General features: G+C 40.2%; 1 protein-coding gene across 6 annotated transcripts in view; it reads left to right on the top strand.

Annotated features, from left to right (window-relative positions):
• Positions 1 to 1,524: 1,524 nt before the first annotated feature.
• Positions 1,525 to 24,068, top strand: part of INPP4A (inositol polyphosphate-4-phosphatase type I A) — a 111,831-nt gene continuing 89,287 nt past the window's right edge. For 4 of the 6 annotated variants that reach the window (XM_088160010.1, XM_088160007.1, XM_088159996.1 and 1 more), the window contains exon 1: positions 1,525 to 1,602. The gene's annotated coding sequence lies outside the window, so the exon portion shown is untranslated. The remainder of the gene's footprint in view (positions 1,603 to 24,068) is intronic. The other 2 variants (XM_088159982.1, XM_088159985.1) reach the window with 2 other exon arrangements.

Genomic DNA, 24,068 nt, shown 5'->3' with positions numbered 1-24,068 from the left:
AAACGGATTTTTTTGCTGTCAAGATCTGTATTTTATTTGAAAGGTGCTAGTGACAATGTCTACTTGCTTTCCAGCCTGTTCTCACCCAGTATATTTAATACTTCTTTGTGAGGATGGCTTTAAGTTTGTGTGGTATGCAGAGGAACTCTTATTTTCTGTCTCTTTGCTAAAAAATGTGGCAAGGTTTATTAGCTTTGTGCGAAACTATGGGCGTAGGTAAATGTGAAAAATTATGCATGTTTGACTATGCATTGAAAACACCTCTATAAGGTCTGTGTGATTTTGAAGTAGGGAGCCCTTCATGGAATTTCACCAAGGATATGCAGAAAGAAAAATGAAAAATTCAAGCTGGCTCTCATGGCTTCTTTATCCCAGTTCAGATTGTACTGGGGACTTCAGCTGGCAGCTTCCAGCACAAGGGAGCTGCAACGGGCAAATTAAAATTCTTGCACTAGAGTGGTGTTAGGACTGACTCAGCTGGTTCTTGGCAGCAGTCCTCTGCAGGTCATGCACAGTTGGCTGGAGGCATCCAGACAAGTGTGTCTGTGTCTCACGGATTCCCCACTTCAGCGTCTTTCCTCGGTGCAGGAGCTCCTCACCTCCCTCCTGGGAGTTCCCACAAGGTAACTTAGTAGCCTGTATTCTCTGTGGCTTTTTTGCATCATGTAAAAATAATAGCATGAGCCAGAGCTGGACTGTGACCACTTCCTACATTCTTTCAAATGACTCTTAACAATGCTTGAGCATGATAAATCCCTCATTGACGGGATTGGGATACAGAAATTGGTTAAGAAATGGAGCCCAGCCTCCAGCTACACAGCAATTTCAGCACATGCGTGTGAGTGAGACAGCTATTGAGCATCTTCAAGTGTGGAGAAGGAGGATGGATGGATGGAACATGGTAAATGTATCAGTGTGAGCAGCAGGACTAGGGAGGTAATTCTCCCCATGTACTCCACACAAGTGAGGCCACACCTTGAGTGCTGTGTCCAGTTTTGGGCCCCACAATTCAATAAAAACAATGAGGTGCTGGAGCATGTCCAGAGAAGAGCAATGGAGCTGGTGAAAGGTCTGGAGCACAAGTCCTATGAGGAACACCTGAGGGAGCTGAGGCCGTTTAACCTGGGGAAAAGGGGACTCGGGGGAGACCTTAGTGCTCTCTAAACCACCTGAAAGGAGGCTGCAGCTGAGTGGAGATCTGCCTCTACCCCCAGGCACCTAGCGACAGGACAAAAGCACGTAGTGATGAGCTGAGCTAGGGAAATTTAGTTTGGACATTAGGAAGAATTTCTTCTACCTCCAACGCTGAACTGCAGATGAAGATGTAAGAGAATCCTAGTTTCTGTATTTCTGGATCCTCCGGAGCCGGAGATGACACCCTGACACCCCGGGCGGCCGGCGGGGGCAGCCTGAAGCGCTCCCGTCGCGGCCCCGGCTGCCGGGCGGGCGATGCCGGCGCGGCTGAGGCCGCAGGGGGCCGGGCCAGGGCCGGGGCGGGGCCGCCGCTCCCGGCGCCGTCAGAGCGGGCGGGCGCCGGAGCCGCTGGGGGCGCGGGGCCGGTGGCTGCCGTGGGGCGGTGCCCGGACAGCCGCGGCTGCGGAGGTGAGCGATGGGCGCCAGCCGGGCGGCCGTGAGGCGAGGGGCAGCGGGAGAAGGTGCGGGGGCGGGTGCCGAGCGCGGCGGGGTCGGGCGGCTGCGGCGGGAGGCGGCTCCGCGCACGGCCGAGCCCCCATCTTGGGGAGGCCCTGCCCGCAGGACAGCTCGGTCGCCGGAGCTGTCACCGGCAGCGCTGCCTCTGTGTCCGTGCGCGCTCAGCTCTCGCTGTGGCTCGTGCCGAGCCGTGCCGGGCTGCGGCGGGGCGTGTAAACAGCGAGTGTGGAAGGTACAGCGCGTAAACAGCCGCCTCCGGGGGGAACGCGGGAGCGAGACATCCAACACAGCGATGATGTTTAACCTCCCCTAATTTATTACAGGCCGGGTTGCACGATTCCTTTCCCATGTTGAGAAGCCTTAAAAGGAAGCAAAATTGTGTGTTTAGTTTGGTGCATATTTCAGATTTTTGCCCGTTTATTGAGCTGGAATATGGTTGTGAAATATGGTAGAAATGCCTTTGCAGTACTGATGCACCATCATCCGTCTTATGTAGGTTTGGCGGAGCAGCGTTAAGAATGAACTTGAAGCTTTATTCCAGTGGCATACGTTCCCCCCGTGCCATGAGTAAAGTCAATATATGCTGATCAGAGCCCAGCTTGGACTGCAGAGACACTAAAGGGGCTTTTGCCTGGGTGGTCCAGCACGGTGCTGACAGAAGCCCTCCATCCGCAGGCCGATATCATCCTTCTGCAGAAGCCTCTGGTGTTCAGCTTGTAAAGGCTGTCAGTAGAGACCCGGCTGGGAGGGTCGTGCTGTGTTACTTCTTAAACAACAGAGGCAGAGACTCATCTTTGTCTCTGGCCTCAAACTCTAAAAAACCCTGTTGTGCGTAAAACAAGATTAGTTTGCAGTTTCCCACTACGAAACAACTGTTTGCTAATGCTTTTCACAAAAGCTCTTAATTAGAAGCTTATTAAGGTTTTCTTCCTGCTTCTGAAGATGTTAATTCAGTGGACTGCCTTGCTTCTAGGAACTCAGAGAATGCAATATCTTGCCAATTTTTTCATAAGTCTCTCTGACTCTCTATGCAAATGTTAGGTGGGAGCGAATGGCAGGGGGGGCATATGTATTTTTGGCAGGAACTTGACATTCAGTGTTCTTAAATTTAGAAGTTCTGGCACTTTCAAACTTAGAGGTGGATGTGACCTCTTTTACTCACTGCTCCCTGCTGCAGTACTGATAGCAAATCGTGATTTCAGGGCTGTTTTCAAGTATCTGTATCTAAGCTGTATGTATTTTGCTAGATACATGACAGCTTTGCCTCTGATTTAATTTCTTTTTAATGAGCTAATTTTAACTTAATCTATAGTGGGTGGTAGCTTGCAGGGAGCCATGGAGAAACAAAGAACCCTGCCAAAGTGTGGCAAAAGAGCCATGTGATCTTCAGAGGGTGTTGGGCTTCCTTATTGAAGACAGTGATGACACCTCTGCAGAAACTTGCTTACTTTACATCTATCTCACTTGCTGTCAGCTGAGACTGAAGGCTGTACCCCTTCTCAGGTAGCAGAATTTTCAGTCTTAAGATCTCAGATATATTGAGGGTTGCATGTCATTAATCATCTCTTTGACCTATTCAAGTCCAGCTTGAATGTACAGATGTTGTATTAAATGGAAGTTCTCCCTGTAGAGTGAACTGACTGCTAGGAGAAATAACTGCTATATGTTCTGGTTCCTCAGTCTCTGTATTATTTTACTAGAATTAGGAAGGAAAATGAGAAGGCTAAGGATCCCCTTTCAGTTCTTGTTTCCTTGTTAAGATTTAATTCAGGCTTATGGGCTGTGCTCTGCAGCAGCAAATTTTAATTGCCCAATTGCTAGTGCTTAAGATGCACCATTAAAATGTAACAATACCCCTTGGACCCCCTTTGTAGATGTCTCTGTTGGAAAAACTTCCCCATATCTTGACTGGATATGAAGACAAATTGCCTTGCTTGGAGATGAAGTTTGAAACCTCTACCTGTTTTCTTTGAAGAGAGATGAGAGATCAAATAACAGAGGCAGCAGAACTCAGAGCTCTGTCTTACACGCTCTTTGCTTCTGCTTGCCGCTTCCCTTCCTGTTTCTTGTCTAACAAACTGAATTTCCTCTCCATTGTTGGATTATCTACCTAAATCTCAAACAGACATCCTTTGCAGAAACATTGTTGGAAAATGTTGTTGATTTTGGAAGAAGAAGGCTTTAGGGTGTATCTACTTCATGCACATCTGTCAGACAGATAGGCATAGCCTCAAATGTGTTTAAATCACACCTATTGCTGCTTTATCTAATACAATAAGCTCTTTCCTACAGATAAAGTTGATTCTGCTGGATCTCAGATAGAAGGAGGCATTTCCCTTTTCTGCTTCACAGGCACCTCCTGCTACCACTGCCCTCCTTCCTTTGCTTTCTGTGTTCTGTTCTCTGTAGTGCTTTGCTTGTGGTGGGAAATGTCGCCACAGGCTGGTGGCACGTGAGGCAAAACCAAGCAACAATCAAGACAAAGCAGGTTGAGAAGGAAGAGGAAATCAAGTGAAGTACAGAAAATAACAGGAACACGGTAAATGCAGGACGTGACTGTGAGGAGGGCGTGTGTCTCGACTGCACAGGGGAGTGGTAGGGTCATAGTCTTTGAGGTTTGTGTAATCCATGGTAAGGGAGGTGTGCAGGCAAACACTCCTGGCAGTTGCCAAAGGCTTTCCTGGCAGTTACTGCTCCATTTTCCCTGTACCATAAACTGGGTTTAATGATACTGCATGAGCCAACACAGGTGGACATTGTGCTTCTGTTAGCCCACCAATCCAGCTACTTTTGTCTCTTGCAGAGGAAAGGCAGGTGCCAGTACTACAGAAATATGTTAGCACTTCCTGAAAACAGCATTTGAAGCTTTCAGTAAGGTATATTCACTCAGCAAGAAGGCTGTTTCTGGACTTCCATTGAGTGTGAAATTCTTGAATTTATGATGATTTTATCAAATATGCAGTAAATAGTGAACTGGGAAGTTGAAGTATCGAGGTACAGCCTAACTTAGCTAAAAGCATCTTGATGATATATAAGGGAGTAATGTAGTTTTCCCTGAATTTCCAGGCAAGTTGAGATCTTGCTGTTAGGTGGAGGAGACTTTCTGTCCAGCTTGTAATATGTGACCAAGGATTTCTCTGCAACAGAGGTTTGTAAATGTGCGTCAGTATCCACTGAAAGTACTCGTTATGTACAGCAGTGAGATACTGCTAAGACCTTGTATGAAACCAGCAGGATATTTTCAAAAAGACATTGACATTCTTGAACTGTTATGTTTAGACCTGGCCCACTTGTGCCCTTCAATGTTCTTGTATATCTCATTAATTCCTGAATCTTGTTTGTGCATCTGCTGCTCTGGTGTGCTGACAGAGAAGCCTGTTGTGTGTGAGTTGCTTCTCTCTAAGTACAGCTGAGTTTTGCCGGTTTGTTGCAGACAGAGCAGATCTTGTGAAGGAGGTAACCAAGTGAGGTGAAAGGGAATAGCATAGGAGAAAAGGAGTATGGATTTAAAGGAGGGATGTGAAGGGAAATGAGTGTAGAGGATAAGACAGTACGGGAAGGAGGACAGATAGTGATAGAAAAATTAATTCAGTATGCTTCTCATCAAGGTTTTGTAGCATTTGCCAGTGGAGCACTTTGGAGCTGTAATTTCTGAAAAAAATCTGGAGGTATTCCAAACCTGTAGCTCTAGCTGGGGTGTGCTTGGGGGGGATGCAAAAGCGGGGGCTGGGCTTCATAGCTGGACTTCCCTGGCATCCTGACGCATCCTGAATCTGAGCATATGGGAAGCAAGCGGGGCTGTGTCACTCTGAGTGAGAACCTGCAGACAGAGGCCTGGTATAAGGTTTGTGTGCTTCTAACTCCCATTGCTAGGTAAGATGTTTTAGAGCTGTTGGGGTCATCAGCTCTCACAAGCACGGGTATTTTAGTCTTCCTTAACAAAATTATATGTGTTACCCTGTATCTAAACTTTCAGAAGAATAATTATTCTTCCTACCGTATGACTATTTATAGGAACATATAGGTGTAGATGCAAATCTTTGGAAACAGCATACTTCAATTCCTTGGGGCAGTTTATAGTTAAGGTATCCTTACTGCAATGTTGCAAACTGGGCAGAATCCTGCAACTATAACCAATTCCTGTGAAAGCTTCTGCACATGCTCAGTTCCCTACTTTTATACAAGGTTAAGAAGCCCAGATTACCTCTCTGCTTGAAAAACTGTTTTACCTGACTCTACCCTGTTGTAGCAATGAGTTTTCTCTAACTTCCTTCTAGCAAAATGAAATGTGATTAGAAAGAATTTGATGCTTGCAGTTTGTCCTTGCCATGAATAGAACAAGTCACTAGGGTGAAAATTACAGCTAGGAGTGGAAACATAGAGATTTGCTGAGAATTTGTGCTTCCACTCATTCCCTGCTGTTAAATATATATTGTGTTGAAATGCAGTGCTGGGTTTACTGCTAAGGTTAGGCATTGGACCTTTCTATAATTCCGGTTTGTGTTTGCTTCAAGTGTTAAGCCTTGACAGTCTGAAGCTTGGATTCAGACTTAAGAATTTTTAAATAATTGTCCAGTCTTTAAGAGTTATCATAAGACTTCAGAATGAAACAGCTTTATATCAAAGTATTTTAAAAATACTTTGCCTGCTTGGAGTCTCTTCTTTTTCCAGCTCTTTCTCTACATTTTCTCTGTGATGACCAGTGTTAAGTGAATAATTTTTCATAGTTTGCTAAGCCTCTAATTTTTTACATTGCTCTTTCAGAAACCAACTTGGGGGGAGGAACGGTTTGTGTTGTGCTGAATACAGTAGGTACTGATCTCTAAAAATCTCTAAAGATGTTAATTTTTTTAGTTTTTTCCCCTTAGCCACCTACATTTTGTCTTGCCACTAACAATTCTTTCAATCGTGTAGCTACTTTTTGCATTCATTTGGCTGAAAACTACTGCCTCCCACAGCAGGGCAGGTGGAACAAAATGTGTCCCTACGCTTCAGCAACTTTAGTGCAAAGTTCAGCAGCTTAATTTAAACTGTTGGCTTGACATTTCTGAAGTGTTCACATTGACTTTGCTTGGGAGGTTGTAAACTTGAACAGCAGTGTGGTAAAATCTTCATTCACCAGAGCTACTTGCAGAGCTCTTAGTGCCATTTTTCTGTTACATTTTTTACCATAAAGTGCTAAGTGCTAGTGCACTGTTAATTCTGATTAGAGTTCTGTAAATATTAAAACTTACTGAACATTGCATCTTTTCTTTTAGAAAAGGTTCTCAGATGTTGTCTTGTGGAAGATGCTACACGTAAAATGTAAAATCTAGGATAAATCTTCCTGTCCAGGTCCAGAAGGTCTGTAGAGAGCATTTCTCAGCATTTCCATTCTTAAGAATGGACGTTATCTGCACAAGGGAATTATCTTAAGGTTATCTTATCTCTTCCAGGTTTTATGTGTCACTTTTTAAAGTTCAAAATTGTATGATATCACACAGACAGTTAGAGCAACAATTAATATGATACCAGTAGATGGTAATATCAGTAGAAAAGCCTTATTATATATGTATGTTTGGTTGGTGTCACAGCTAGAAGCTGGAAGCTTTTGGCCTGTGACACTTAACTCCCTGTGGACTCATGAACCTGCTTTGTTATCCAGTCACATATTTCTATGAACATCGTCCTCGTAGTTTTCCAGTGATCATAACTTCTACTCCCAAAGTGTGGGGGAAGAAATAATCCATCATTACATCTGAGACTGGGAGAGGTGTTTGGAACTGGATCCCTGCCGAATGGAAAGCAATGCTGCTCCATATAAACGTGGCAGTTCAGAGGCATGAATGCAGCATTTTAAACTGCAAATGACCCACACTGCTGTCAAAATAGCTGTCTTAAAAGAGCACTCCATGTAACCACTGTTTGGCCTTGTGGATTTCAATGATGCTAAATCTTTAGTTAGATGATGTACTTTTCTCTTGTTGTATTTAGTGCACAGGAGGGGCCTAATCTGGGGATGAACTGTTCAGTAAAGACCATGATTGAGTGTAACAGTTTTATTTGCTGCAGAAATTGGAAGTTGTACAGCCATCAAAGCAGGAGATTAGGTGAAGAGAAGGACAAAATTGTTTTTTTAATTAAGAGCTGCGTCCTTCCAGAGGCCTATGACGCAACTTTACCACTCTTCAAAGTTTCTGTGTTGTGCAAGGCAAATCTTTGAAAATTTTCCTTTTGCCATTGGTCAGTACAATATTTCTCAGATATGTGCCTGATTTAAGATCTGGTTTCAGTTTTGTAGAGTATCTAAGCCCTCCCATCTATTACTTCATATATTATGTAAAAAGATGTATACTTCCAATGGTGACTCATGGGTGTCTTGGGTTGGACACCCAAGCTAGTTGGTACTTTATTCTTTCTGCAGAAGCTGTCTTCTTCTCCCTTGAAATCTGTGTCCAGTATCTCTTCCATTCCCAGAGATGTTTCCCAATCTCCTTCCACTAGTTTAGACTGCTCCCCCTGGTTTTCCCCCTTTTGCTACTTGTCTCATCTCTTCAATCTGCCCATTTTGGCAATTTCCCAGCTCTTTACTGCAATGATTCCTCTCAGCCAAGTTGTTTCTGACCTTATTTCTACTTCCAACCATCAGTCCTGGTCTTCTGACAACTTGCCAGTATTGCTCTTCAGTTACATCTCCTGATACTTTGGTTTGGCCATTTTTACCTGTGTTTTTGAATATGATATTTCTTTCTTATCCCTGAAGACTTGTTGTAGAAATACAGGTTCTGTTGGCCAAGTTCAATATTTAGGCAAGCTGTTGAATGATTATTATAAGGAGCTGTCTTCTGAACCCCTTGGGGTACCTGTAAGGCAATGCATGTACCTATGTTACCTGTGGAAATCAAGAGTGTTCATTCTTTTGGCATCTTTGGAGATTTTAGTTGTGAATTAACCTCTACTGGATCTGTGTTTACTGTGTCTTTTTAAAGGATTAGAATAGAAAGACTGACAGTCGATTGGTTTGGGATTTTTTTTTTCTTGTTATGCCAAACATTTTTTCTTTAGACCTTACTCTTGGTAGCAGCTGAACTTGGTTTCAGCTGAGCTGAAACTGATGATTGTTCTTTAAAAACCAGTCTGACCCAAACACTCAGCATAAAAATTTTCTGGACACACACTTTGGAAAAATGTAAGCAAGTGAAAAGAATAGTCTTTTAAGAAGTGGTGTTGAGCAGGTGTAGTTACAGGCACAGATGCTGCTGGTCCCACCTTCTGATTGCTCCTCTTGTGCTGACCAATTGGAAAGTGCTTTACAAACTGTTCATTCACTTCATGGGAGCCTGTATATCTCAGCTGTTGTTCAGTAACATGGCAGTGTAATGTTTGATATACAATGGCATATAAGAGGTTTTTAAAATGGTGTGGAACTAGTGATGGTATTTAAATGACTTGGCCATTAGAAAAATAGGGGAAATCTCGTGGTAATAAGGAACTGCTTTCACCATTAAACAGAGATTTTCCTTCTCTTCCCCTTTAGGTAAGAATAGTGGAAATGTTGAAGTACATCTTTGCTTTGATGTCTAGCAAAATCCTTTCTCTTCCCAAGCAATATACCTTTTCTCAAACAACTCTGAGGAAACATTTGTTGAGCAATAACCCAAAATGTATGGTTGCTGCCATCTAAGTTGTCAGTTGTCATTACTTAGGGTTTTTTAATTCAAGTAATAGACAAACTTCATCTTACAAAGTTTATAACACTTGAGAAAACTACATGTCTTCGACTGAATCTTTTCTACAATATGTTTCTTTTGGCAAGAACAGATAACCCAAGAATACATGTTCCTGTTATTTTGCCCCAGTCTATATTTTAGTGAAATTACCCTTTCCAAGAAGAATCAGTAAGAACTGTATTTCTTCTAGAAATAGTAGTGCCTATGGTAGCAGTGCTAGAGACACAGATCCAGCAAGAGCTATGGATTTACAGCTTCACTTGATCTAGAGATGGATATGGAGAAAAGCCTTGTTAATTCTATATTTAATTCACTTTGTGATTGCTGTGTCATGGTGTTTTGAAATGTTCTGTACTTAATAGATGAATGGCAGGTTACAATTCTGTGTTCCCAAGAGGCTTTCAAGCTGGAAGCAAGCAATCTTTTATGACCAGACTATATACTCTAAAAGAAAACAGCAAAATACAGTCAGTCAAGAAGGGTTTCAGGAACAGCAGGATTTCAGGTGACACACAGCATGGTATTTTGCTATTTTTAGTGGAGAGCTCCCCTTGGCATGTCTTTTGTAGTAACACTGTCCCTGGAGCTGTAGGCTTTGTGGTTTTCTCAACCATAACCCTAAGGGTAGCCCTAACCCTAAGTGGAGCAGTAAATGCAGCATTTTGCTGAGGCTAAGGTTCCCAGCACATGGGTGGTGCCAAGGAAATTGTGTGGAGGGAGCAATGATATGGCAGCACTGTGCTCCCCTTGGTCGGATATTTTCCATCTGAGACCTGCTGCTGAGATTTATAAATTAAACTGTGAAATCTGAGGATAGGAGGAACCAAGAAGTGCTAAAAATCCATCTATTTTCTTGCCTTTATTGTCATTGTTGTTGTTTATTTATTGTTTAGCATCCCAGTTAGAGAGCCTTTGAAGACACGTTCCTCTAGGGAGGGTAATGTTGTGTGGCTCTGGAAGGAGGAGAGCTTCAGTTTACCTAAAATGTTGCAAGAGCTTGGGAATAAAAAAAAGAAAATATAAGTGTTACTTCTATAAGAAGAAGGAAAGGGAGATTTTCTTTTTCAATGGCTCCTTTTTCCTCATAGCTGCTGTTATGATTCCACATGGGAATTAGACTAGAATTTACATCAGTTGAAACAGGGAAGCTGTGAAGGTGGCAAGAGAGATATAACTGAACAGAAAGGGTACTTGCAAAGGGCAAGTTGAGAGTCATGGTCTGCTTTTGAAAGTTTGGCAGGGTTGTATATGAGTCCTAGGCACACAGACTTTAAAAGACCTTGATGTTAGTTTATGGAGAATATAGGGAAAATAGGATTTATCTGTCGTTTTGATGATATTGCTGGGAAGGAGACAATGGAGACACTCTAGAATTGTGATTGAAGATCAGGAGAACATAAAGAACTGCAAGAAGGAAGACTTGAAAAAGCGAAAAAAAGCACCAAAACAACCCTCTTAAAAAATATAAAAAAGAAAAATAAAGGAAGGGGAACTATGAAGTCCAAGGGAATTTTGGTACTAGTGAATTAACAGAATTAGCAGTCAGAAAGTGAAAGTACGCAAAAGTTTAGAAGTTGGGAGATTTGCATTTCTCAGAAAGAAAATGAAAGCAGAAGCAGCCCTCTGCACAATAAATTTTAAAAATACCGAAATAATGCTTTAAAGGAGTACCTTCAAGGTACTGTGTGAATTAGAAGGTCCAGCACAGAGGCTGTGTAGAATTTTTAAGTGATAAGAATTTGCTCTTCTTTCAAAAATAGCATGCTAAAGCATTAGAGGAAGAAAGAAAACTTAGAAGTGAAGCATGAGGTTCCCATGCTGACTACTGCAGATACCTAAATCAAAGAAAACCACTAATTATAAAAATAATATTTCAGTTTACATGGTTATCCAAAAATATTCTCAGCTACTTTGATTTTAGTGATGATTACTAATATGAAAACTTCTTTAATGGCTACCCTGTGGGTAGAAAGAAGTATGCAAATGTATTAATTTCCAGAGAGGAAGAAAGATGACTTCAAAATAAAACTATGGTTGATAGTTGACTGTTTTCAACAAGACATTGACACCAAGGAAAGGATTTGTTATATTGTCAGTAACTCTGCATTCTGGATCTCATCTTTCCTGTTTCTGTCAGCTGCAAGATACATAACACTTTCTACTCTTGGTCTAAATGATCAGCTTTTTACTTCTGACAGAGTGCTTGGTTAGGCTGTTTGTCAAGGTGAAGCACTTGTGGTTGGAAGTTTGTGTGAAGCAGGAAGTTTGATGCATTACTAAAATGTTGGCTTGTAATCCTTCCTGTGAGGTAGCTCTGAGTACCATATGGGGTATAAAGGGGTTTTTTTTTTGTTTCCTACTGGACCAAAGTTAAGTAATATCCCACAGAAAATAAACAATTCTATCCTTCTGGAGAGTAGGCAGCATGAGAGGTGGTTCTAGCCAGCCTCTGTCTCCAAAGAGCTGCTTCCTGACCTTCCCAAAGGCTCAGCCTTCCCAAGCTCTCAAATGGAAGTCAGTCCCCTCCCTTCCCATCCCATCACCTGCCTCCCTGTTTACCTTTGAACAGCTGTTGTACCCTTTTACAAGGTGAATGGATGTGTGTGTAGGAAGGGTTTGGTTAAAATTGTGCAGGTGGGTTAACTTAGAGAAAAGCTTTTTTTTTTAGTTTGCTTTGTTTAGTGGAGATATTTTATAATAGAGTCTTGCGTTTATCTGAGATGATTGTTTGCTGACTAGAGTGAAATGATAAAACAGTGCAGGATATATTTGTGCTCTTCTGTTGTTCTGTGTGTGGCTGGAAATAATCTGGGTGTAGACGTGGTTTTCTCCTAAATGATGTGTTGCACACAGCTGAGAGCAGGCACTGTGAGTAAGGTAGTGGAGGGGTAGGTTGAAAGGAAGGTTGAAAAGGAAGATAAAGCTACATGTTTCTTTGTTATCATTGCATAGCTTTGTTGAGTTGTTTTAAATGTTTTTGGGAATTAATTTGAATATTCTTCAATCATATTTAGTGACGTTTTCTGAGAGAAAAAGTAACTGCACCTCTGTGTGTATATAGAATGTGCTTATATTTACCAAAATACCAGCACAGTTCTCTTTTTCTGGCAGCCCAGCTAAAGCTGTTTTCCATGTTGTCTTTCAGGCACGTCCTGCTCTTTTCTGTCTGATTTTTACACAAAGAAACTCTGCCATATGCTGTTGAGACCTGTTATTCTGTGTCTGTGTGGTTCAAATGCTAAAAAAAGTCCCTTCCCAGAGACCTGTCACATTCACATTTGAAAGTGATATTTTGGTACTGATGAGTGTGTATGACATTGCATTTATCAGATACTGAATTCCTCTGCAACACTCAGCATTGGGTGCTAGCAGGGGTGGAAATGAAGGCAGAGTTTAGGCTCAAGAGTGGTGTTCCTGGTAGTAATATATCAGTGTGGAAATCCTTGAAATGGCAGACATAATGAGTAAACTTGTAAGATGAGTAGCAGGGAAGCAGCCTCCTCTCTAAACAGGAGGGGCATTAAGCTGGAGTGGGACCTCTGTGATGTCCCCATGAATATGATTTATACTGGAAAACATGGTGGTGAGTGATGAGAGGGACATGCAACACATTGGAAGGCTTTGGAAATACAATACTGTCATTTATTTGTGCTGTCAGGCTGACTGGCCTGTTTTTCCTCTGGAAAGGATTTGCTAACAACTGTGTGAAAATCCTACAAATGAAGACATAGCCCCATGTAGCAGCAGTGGTCTACCTGTTGGAGCTGGAATTTCTCTCATATCTGCTTGAATCTGAAATCTCTTGCTGTTTTACCTCCAGGCTTTAACTGAATTTCCACATTCAGAGCGCTAGATGTTGACTTTCAGATGGAAGTGGAGACAAGTTCTCTCATAAAGAGCCACAGAAAATCTGCTGCTGTCTGCACCTTCATTTTGCTGATAACACAGCTTTTAATATCATGCTCTTAATTAACTTGATACTCTGCTTCCATTTCTTGGTGCCAGAAGAATGCTTGAAGCAAAGTGGATTTGCTCGTGTCATTGAAGAACTGATTTCAGGCAAAGTTAAAAGGAAAGAGAAGATGTGGGGTAGAAATATTATTGCAATTTGATAAGGTATTTAAATAATTATTGTTAGAAGATGTTTTGTATCAAAATCAGTTGTCTTCTATATTTTTATAGAAGTCTTAGTTTTTAATTTGTTGTTAATATACGATGCAACACTTGAGATGGCATTGCACAGTGTCTATTTTTAATGCTGGAGTTTTATCCTCTCAGGAACAGGGTATTTGCTTAATCATACCCTCTTGGGTCTTGTCTTCTTCTTTTCCCACCCATCTTTTTCACCCATAGGTCAAATGGCTGGCTGAATATCTGTTCTTTGGATGCATCAGCCTGAAATTTTACAGATGACCACCTGTCTTAGTGCACGTGAAGCTGTGATCACAGTTTTCTAAACAGTGCCAAAGATGCTGAATTATGTTTGCAGTATTGCCAAATCACTTTAATCAGTCTTGACTGAAAAAAAAAAAAGGCATAAATCCCAGATTATAAATGTGCTTCTCTGAGTCATTAGCAGTGGTTATCTAGATGTGATTGCAAAAGATAGTTTTTACCAACACAAATGGGCCAGGGCAGTGTTGTGATGTAGCTTAAGTAGAACCATTTTTATGTTTTTGAACATGTAGGAGAAAAAACTCCTGATGTATTTTGCTCAACATAGTACTTTGTAGCTGGGATCTGGACTACCATACTATGATGCCTATTAATCAGGCATGACAGTAATGTCTGTTGTGTACAACAATTGTTTCTGCAAAAAGTAAACATACATCCTGTACTCTGACTTTGGGAAAGTTCTCTGTTTTTGTGTGTTTTTATTTTGATGTGCTTTAAAACTCTGGGTTTCATTTCAGATGGTAAATTTGCTCAGCTCTTTCTTTTCCCTAGACAATTCTAAATGTAATTAAATGTATTGCACTGTATGATGTGATTTTTTTCTTTCTTTCTTTCAACCATCATCCCTTTTTAAGTAAAGAAAACAAATCCCACAAAACTAATTTCATATTTTTGGATTCCCATGTCTATTTATGGCTATTTGCATCATGGGGGAAAAATGCAATACAACTCACAGGAGGGTGACATAAAAAGCTAAATGTGGCTGTTGACTGCTGAGAGTTACAGTCCTTTTAGAATATCCCAAGAAACAGTTTAAACAGAAGATTCACAAATAGTTCTTCAGGTTTTAAGGTGGTTTTGTTTATGTTTTGGTACAAGTCACCACCTGGTTTAGAATGTTCAGGCTTTGCTTTCCGTTGTTGTCACTGGTTTTGTCCAAGGAATTGCTGATAGAATGGATGAATGGCTATGGGTACACAGAACCCAGAGAGCTGTGAAGTGTAGTGCAGTTTCTGATTGATACAGTGCAATCAATAATGATGTTGCTTTGGAAAAAAGTGCATGTTCTTTCCTAGGCAGAGTGAATGTAGGCTTTGAGATGGGGGATTTTCTTAATGCTTGAGAAATTAAAATGAGTGCTTTCGTATTGCTCAAGGAAAACAAAGTCTAAAAACAGAAACAACTCGTGATGGTACATTATTTTGCTGGACAGAGTTGTTGCTACCCTTGAAACTGGCTTTTAATTTCAGTGAAGTAGAATACAATTGGTAGCTGTCTCTTATATAGTGTGTTATTCAGGAGCTCTCCAAAAACATTGAAAAGGCCAATCAAAATATTATGGGTTTTTTTTCCTTTTAGAAATATTGGCCTCTTTCCTCTTTCAGTTTGACCTAATAATGGCAGATTTGCTTAAGAAAAAACCATTTGAACATACTTTTTTTTTTTTTTTTTTTTTTTTTTTTTTTTTTTGCTACGGGCACAGAGAAGTAAGTGAAACATCTGTAGATGGTTTTCTGCTCAGAAAAAGGTGTTTGTCTGCATATCTGTAGGTGAGAAATTTTTGCAAATATGCAAACTTACATATGTACATCAGTTCCACATACACAGAAACTCTTACATTTGGCTGTACGGGGTGTGTATACAGGTAACTATGGTCAACAGGAACTTTTATAGGTAACAGAAGATAGGATGAAAAGATGTACTTTTTTTCGAGGTTTGGGGGTTTCTTTTCCCTTTAAAAAAAAAAAAATCAAGTTCTGTTCTGTTCTGTTGCAGAAGCATAAATAGATTGCAGTGTGCAAGTGGAGTTCATGATGGTAAGTACACAGAGAAAGAAGACTACACAGACCCATCGTCTCTGCTTATGATACCTGCCAGGACTCCAGCTGAGGGAGTCTTTGTTCTTGGCACTTGGTGTCATTAAAAACTGTGAAAGCCAGACACTAAATTGGTCAGAACAGACCTTTTACATTCTGGCTGTTTTCCTCTCTTTATGGTCTGACTAGTCTCTTCCTCTGACATCAGTGGGTGTTGGATCAAACCTTAACTTCTGTGGAAGACGTACAGACTGGAGATAGATCATAGAATCATAGAAAGAAAAAAACATCTGTACATTTTTGTAGCAGGAGAAATAGGACAAGCTGACATGAGGGAAGGTAGTAAGCAATATACAGAAAACAGAGATACCTCTAGAACTAATAGCTCTAATAGCATCTAATAGTTTTAGATGAGAAAAATAATTCCTTTTAAATGAATGGTGTCATATTCTGGTTCATCAACAAAATGTGAAAGGTTTAGCTATTACAGGTTCAGGTGGCTGACTGTTGCTTCTTTGAGGAACAGAAAAGCACAGCTTCAACTGTTGTTTCCTTTCTACTTTGCAGACCTTTGGAACCGAGAAATGATTAATTAGTGTAATTAAACATAGTTTAAGCGAAGTCAAGAGTTTTCTAGGTAACTGTTGGATATGAGCTAAAACAGGATGTGCTTGCTTGCATCAGCAGTAGTGTTTTTGTCAAGGCTTTTGTAAGTGCACTTGTATTTGTCTGGGCTTCAGCCCAGTTGTCTGTACACTGAGAGACATGGCCTGCTGGTGGAAGTAGCATGGGAGTGAAAGGCTGGCTCAGATTGTTTTTTCTGTCAGGTTTTACTGGTATAGCTAGCACCAGTCTAGCTTGAACTGACTTGCTGGGGCTTCTAAAGGTAGTCATGTTAGAATGTCTTATAGCAAAGAGGTGAAAAATTACATGATCTATTTATTCTGCTGAAGGGTTATGGGGATAACATCTTGCCAGAGGCAGGATGAGGTCTAAAGCACCAACAGATTTCATTTGGGACTTGGGGATTGCTATTTGAAGGCGGATTTAGTCAGAGGAACCTGAGGTCTCTGCAAAGTTGAATACTTTGGTTTTCTTTACTTCTAATTGTATCACTAGAATACTTAAAGTGGTTTTCTGTATCAAGCATGAAACAAGGAAACAGTTGCTAAGAAGGATTTCTGAAGTGCTTTACATTTTAGAGTAGATGTTTTGCTGTCACTTTTGCTTATACCTATCCAAAACTCCCAGAAATGTGGATCACAGATGTTTTAGGTTTTGCTGATCTCTCCTTTGGATGTGCTTACGTCCCCAGTCAAATTCCCTGAGTTTTTTAAATTCACTTCCAGATGGATTACTTCAGCTTTACACAAAGTGAAGCAATTCAGAGTTACCTGTAATTATTGATCAGTGCATTTTAGCAGTTTTAGTTCTAAAGGGGACAGGTTTGCACAAGACACCTGAGACACTCATGACTGATAATGTGTGTTGGCTTTCTGCTCTTCCTGTTCTCAGAGGCACAAAACTCACGCCTTGGGAAACTGACTTCTTCCTGTTTGTCACCCATCCTACATATTGAGAACAACTTGAAGCTGAGCCTTGGTGTCTTTCTTGTGCTGCGTAAATTGTACTGGCATTGTTGAAGTTACTTGCAGAACAGTAAGTTACCTGACTGGAGTCAGTGTTTTAAATAACTTCTGTTAAAGAAATTACCAATAACCAGAGGGAAAGCTACTTTGTCCTTGAGCATTTTTTCAAAACAAATTGAAAGGAGTTACTCGAGGGAGAAGAGGAGGTGGCTTTGCTGCTTTGCTTGTGGATGTATGGCTGCAGAGGCATAGGGCAGGCATAATTCAGTAGAGCGTACCCTGTAATGTAGCAATGGACAGAAGATGCTTTTGCTTAAAAGAATGCCAGGAGAAAACTGTTCCTGCTTTAACTTTTAAAAATTGCACCTGTCTATAGGGATATTTTTCAAGCAGATAATTTGCTCTGAATGATTTAGTGGCAGCACTGTTTTAATAATTTGAAAGGTGACAAAGCAGATAGACTTGAGGAAATAGAGCAAAATGACTACAAAAACTAGCTGACTAATTTAGTGTTTTCACCTGCAAAGACAGGTAAGGGCTCGATTATGCATGTGTGTATAAGTGTTGACATTACCTTTAATTAGCCCCAAGTGTAAAAGTCTCATCCTTTAGTACCCATGGTGATTGTATAGTGCAAAAATAGATTATATTGTTTGTTCAAACAGGAAATGGGATAAAAAATACCTAGGAGATGGAATATTTTTTGATGTTTAACTGAGTAATCTCTGTCTAAAATAAGATCTGCCAGTCTAATTGCTTATCTGAAAAATTATTTTCTTTTTCTTTTTTTTTTTCTTTCCTTTCTTATTAGCATTTTTAGCTCTCAGGCTTGAAGGACTGAGGAAAAAGGACTAACATTAATTTCCTGAATTGTCTCATTTTTGTGCTTGCAGATGATAGTAGGAGCACTCTGGGACTTCATAGCAGTTTAGAGATTAGCTTGGAGACATGCTGCTCTGCACCAGCTGCTCTTAGTTGCTCTCCCAAATTGAATACTAAGGATGCTATCCCCCATGTCTTGCTGGGATTAATTGTATGCTGTTTTGAAAAACTAGGGTTGGTCTACTTGGTACAGAAAGTGGGGTATGTTGAGTGTGTTATGGGAGCTAAAGTTTTTCATTCTGCTGTTATTCTCTACAGTGCAGAACTTTAACCAGGTTTGTCCTGTACTTCAGCTGTTAATGTCTTTAGTTTTTAGAAACTAGGCTGAGACTGGAGTACCATAGTACTACCCTCTAAATATGTACCTTTTTCACACCTTCCTTCAGTGTTCTATGTACTTAGAGAAAACTGATGAGTAGCAGATTTTGAAGAAACACATCCAGCTCTTCAAGAAGACCCTGTACTAACTAGCTACTGAAAGTACAATAACTAGTGTGTGGACTTAAAGAGGACAATAAAAGGTAACTGCTACAGGCAGCTTTGTTGTAGGTTTCAGGGTGTTGATAACAGAATATCACAGAAACGTTAAATTTGCAGTACCATTTTTCCTTTTTCTATGTGGCTTCTGCAGTATTAAAGGCCACGCTTGCCACAGTACCTTTCCAGGCCTGAAGCCCACACAGTAGAATATCCTGTGGAGGCTCTGCACAGCAGTTCTTCTGCAGTTACTGATATTTTTTCTTCTGGTTGACTTTTTTGTTGGTACCACACAATTCTGAAAAAAGGCACTAGTGCCAGTCTGCAAAGCGACACGTGGAGAAAGCTGTGCTGACAATAAAGGAGTATTTCTGTCACAAGCCAAAAGGCCAGGAGTTTCAGGGATGAGTGGTCCAAAACAGCATCCAAGCTCAGCCTGTCATGTGTTTTGTGTAACTGTGCTCCAGCACACTCATAAATCCTGGAGGACTTGCATAATTCCATATTGCAGCTTCAGGAGCCAAACCTTTGAGGATTGCTTAATGCCCAGCCAGGATTTTCTGATGGAAGCACTGCAAACTTGCTTGGTATTGCTTTTCCTTTATTTGATATTATTGCCTTTATTGCATTAAAGAGGCCAATCAGACCTCAAATACTTCATGTAAAGTAGCACTTGCTTTGATGTAAGAAGTTGTTGCCTCGTGGTAAATGGTTAGTCCCCTTGAACAAGGAAGGGAGTGACTTTTGAAGCCTCTGACTAAATAAAGCTTTAAAGTTTTAGTGTCTCACTTGGTTTCCTGACAGTCAGACTCAAACTTTCAGGGAGTGATATGTTCATCAGAAAATGTAATTGGACCGTTTTCCAGACTGAAATCTGTAGAGATCTTCATGGTTCTTCAGACAGCAGTGTTGGTGGAAGAGGCCTTGCTGCTGTCAAGAAGCATAGTTAGCTATAGCAAAGTTTTATGTACAGCCTTAAAACTCTTCTGCTTAGTTTCAAAATGAGAGACAGACCCGAAAAAGTTTGGGGTCTTTTTCCACAGAGAATTAGCAAACATTGTTCTTGTTGCCAGATAATACTTCTGTGAATCTTTCCTGATGATCTCTTCCCAGGTCCTTTTTGTCTCCTCTCTCTCCCTTTACTGTCACAGCTTCCCCAAGCATCTCTCTTTGTGCTTGTCAATCAGTCAGCTCACTCTTGCCTGGGGAAATGTGTGCCTGTCTCTGCCTGAGTTCCTCCTGTCCTGAATCCACCTCTTTGCATCTTTCTCTATCAGAGTTAACTGTGCTGTTTTTCCTGCCCTGCCACACTTTCCCCTAAGATGACTTGCTGTGCACTTTTGCCATCGCTTCTCCATTTCCTGCTCTCTAAACCAGTTTGCCCCATTAGTGTGCCACCACAATGCTATTGACTTCTCTCTTTTCAAGACCATATGCTAAGAACTGCTCTCAGGTGGGTGTGTTAACTGGAACTTGTATCCTGTTGATTGATGGTAACATTGATTTTTGCCTTGCTGAGAGTCTTGATTCCCTTGCTCTGACATTTCCCCGGTTTCTTATATTATCTGGTGAAAAATCTCATCAGAGATTCTTTCCATCTATGTTCTATTTTGAGCTCTGCTTCTACTGGATAACTATTTGACTTAAGCCACTGCAGCATTTCTGTAGATCTTCTGGGGAATTTTTTATTTGTTGGTAGGCCTGATTGGGGCGTATTAGCACCAGCAGACTTCAATCCCTCTGTGGTTTTAGAGGGAAGTAATTGCCTATATTATATAGGTCTATGTATGTCACCTATATAGAGGTGATTCCTGACAGAATCTAAGTTAGCAATATAGCTCCTGCATAGCTTAGGTGCTCTGAATTGCACTCTGCCTGTCTTCTTGCTGAGAAAGGAGAGAATACAGTGCATTTTCTGACTCCCCTGGACATTCTTGTTAATGTAGTCTATTTATCCTCCACAATGCATATAAGGGGTAGCATGAATTGTAGTAATTTTCAACTGATTGAAGTGATGAGAGGCGTTGCAGAATTTTAAGACATGATTTTTAGCTTCTGTACTTAAATATTCCTTTATTCCTGTTTAGCAGGCTGCATCTGTAGGAGGAATAAATAGATTTGTTTCTCTAATGGAGTATTTTAAGTTCCCACTTTTCCCTTTTAATTTCCTTTTTTTTTTTTTTTTCCTAATGGGACATTTGTCAATGAAAAACTTAACTCCAACTATTTCATCTTTTTAGTAGTTAAATTACAGGAGTTTGCACAATGGAGTAATAGACGTGAAAGGGCTTTTTTTTAAAAAGCAAACAAAAATCAGAAGTAAGTTACCAAAAATATGCTGCTTTCCTGTGTGGAATTCTCCTCTATGCAAGAAAAAATTATTATTTTCTTTTCACTTTCTTATACAGGTGCCGATTTCTACCAGTTTCATGCAGAGTTTGTTACTATCTGTAAAAAGGCTCAGACATGTCTTAATTATATTTTTTAAACCTGCAATCATTTGTTTTTTAGGAGGAATAGCTTTGGGGGAAAGAGCAGGTAGAAGAAATATGTCCCATTTTTGTAGAAGAAAAAGACTTGTGTTGACTACCTATTATAGTCTAGAAAAAAATAAATTAGCTTATTTATATGAAGGTGACAAAGCATCAAGTCCTTTTGAAATAGTATTTAGCCAGTATTTGTGTGGTTTCAGTCTATTATATGAATTCCTAAAAAAGGCAGGTTATTTAGAAACTCTGCCCAAAATAGGTGCTGCTTAAATCTTCCCCTATTTTAAACCCACTGTAAAAAAGACACCCATACTTTTGAAACTAGTTTAACGTGAGGATAGCTTTTACTTGTCTTTCATTTTAATGTTTCTGTTTCCTTTTCCATCTTAACTACAGCTGTAACACTGAATTACTGCCTGTGTATTTTAAGAGTCCTTCCACACTTATGGGTGTGGACCACGTAGTTTCCATGCTCTGTGTTCTTCCACTTTGCTCAGCTTGCTGTCTCTGTTCACAATTCATATAATAAGAAAATGTTCATGTACTGTAGTCTATTTCAGAAGGCTTGGCATGGAGGGTTACTAGAATTGTTTTTTCCCAAGAGAAATTAACAGAGAATTAGTGCTATTTTGGAATATAGCAATTGCTGAAGTATTTTCATACTACCTGTCTTTGTGGCTCCTGCTGACTTGTACTGGTGGTTTTGTGTTTATAACCAGGTTTTTTTCTGTTAGTCTTCTTTGTCTCTAAAATGATTTGATGAATTTTTGAAATCTTCAATTTGCAAAAGTGAATGCAGTTTGGAGTGCACCTTTCTAGGAATGTGACTGTCATTTATTAAATAGTTCCTTGAAACTTTCTGCATTGACTAGAGTCAACCTCAGAAGATTTGGATGGGAGATAAATAGATATCTTCCTTTCAAAACCAAGTATTTTCCCAAAATTGCTAAATAATACCCTAAAGAAAGCTTGTCCCATATTAAACGTGCTAAGTGGACCTTAACATTCAGTTCCCAAGACTCTTTGCATAATGTCAGGCAATTAATGAATAAAATCATTACCAACCCAGAGAGGTGGGCCCTAGAAATTTGTGCCTCTGTGCCTCAGATTCAATCTGCTTCATTCTTCCATTTGAAAAAAAACAAAACAACAAGACACAGCCATCCAGTCTCACACCTTCCCCCCACAGAAAAACCTAAAATAAGCTGGGGGAAGGAAAACCAGCCTTCCTCTGGTTTAGGTTAAAAGCTGTGAAGTAATCTAGAGAACAGGTAATGAGGGTAACGTGACCTCATCTCCAGGTGCGTGCTTTTTCTGTATCCTCAATTGTCTCAGATGCAAAATGCATGCCAACAGACTTATCCTTTCCACCAAACTAATCTCTTGGTTCTGTGGCTCAACCGGGCTGGAAAGGACAGCTTCAGCTCCCAGGGGTGCAGAGTGGCAGGACCTGTGGGCTATGAGCATCATCAGGCAGGTGCAGGAGCAGCCATCAATTCCAAAGAGCTGAAGTACATCACAGAATTAGAAGAAGGTCGAAACAGGAGAAAGCAGGTTGAGAGAAAATGCTTGTTTTATTGTCTTTATAATATAAAAAGGTGATGTTAGTAGTATTACCAGTTTAGATTGGTTCAGTTTAACTATAAACAAGAGGTTGTATGTTAACATGAAATTCAAGGACTCAAAGTCTTTTCCCAAAACATTGTATGATGCAAACATCTGTAATCTCTGGTCTCACCTTAGTCACCGTGCCAGAGACCTTTTAGTGTACTAGAAAGTGAAAATAATCTAAACATATAGCAATATATTAGTGCAATCTTAGGGATTATACATAAACAAGTGAAACCCATCACAGCACGGATATATCACCTGCTCTTCCAACAGATACATGAAAAAGGTGTCATTACTCTTTAGAGTCTGTATTTTAAGTACCTGCCAGGAAAAATAATGGTTTATTTAATATGGAGATTCTGAATCTATTCTTTTTTTAAATCATTATTACTTGCCTACTTTTACCATCTCTGTAGGTATGCCGTTTTGCAGTTCTTAGAATAAGACATGTAGCCTTTGACATAAAGATTTATTGAAATCCTATTAGAAGCACCACAGTGCTACTTTTAATGAGCTTTTTATGTGACCTAATTTTAGGAAAAATCCCCAATGATCTCAAATCAATTAAGTTCTGAATGTCAAAATTTAGATTAATCATGAAAAAACACTTCCATTATTAACACTTCTAATAAGCTTTTCCACCTTGGGCTCCCTGCTGGATGTGCAACTCAACATGTAGAGTACCTTAGTCTTTGAGTGATCCCATTGATTATTTGGTGGCATTAATCTGGAGAATAATTTCCAGTATACCATAAATACATAATGACTGAAAAGTTGTGAACTTGCAGATAACTCTTTATGGTTGGATTGTTTTCTAACGTTTCTAATAATTTCTTCTTTTGAAAGAAGAAATAAAGAATTTTGAGAGAGAAGAAAATGTTTAACCCCGTGGCCTTTAATTTTATTTTTTTTACTGTTCAACTTACATTTGGAGATCCTCTTAGCATTTTGTGAAGTGCTGTATTACACTGCACTAAGACCAGGACTTTTTTTTTTTTTTTTTTGCTCAGTGGAGGCAAAGAATGCCAAAAATAGGAATAAGAGAATGAAGTCATAAACATGTTTAGATAGGCAGTTGCTTTTCATGGCCTTACTAATTAGGAACCTATTGAAAGATGATTTCCCTGCTGAAAATAGGGACTGGTTAACTTACAGAGGACTACAGATGAGTACAGACATGACAAAGGATTAGAAATCTGCTGTGCAACTACAGAAATCTCACACACATTACAGCTGCTCTTTGTGGAAATGAGGAGTAAATTTTATAGCAAATGCTGCAGGAATAGTCATCAAAAATGTCCAGCTTTGCATTCAGTCTTACAGGGTTTTGATTTGTTTTCCCCAGTGCAGCAGATGGTACTGGGAAAACAATAAGTCTTTGCATTCACTTTCTCCAGCACTGACAATTGTTCTTTCTGAGGCATTAGAGGAACCTACCAGTAATAGGGC

This window comes from Sturnus vulgaris, chromosome 2, assembly GCF_052056855.1.
Source record: "Sturnus vulgaris isolate bStuVul1 chromosome 2, bStuVul1.hap1, whole genome shotgun sequence".
Lineage (NCBI taxonomy): Eukaryota > Metazoa > Chordata > Aves > Passeriformes > Sturnidae > Sturnus > Sturnus vulgaris.
Note: the sequence above shows the minus strand (reverse complement) of the source record. Positions and strands in the feature narration are given on the sequence as shown.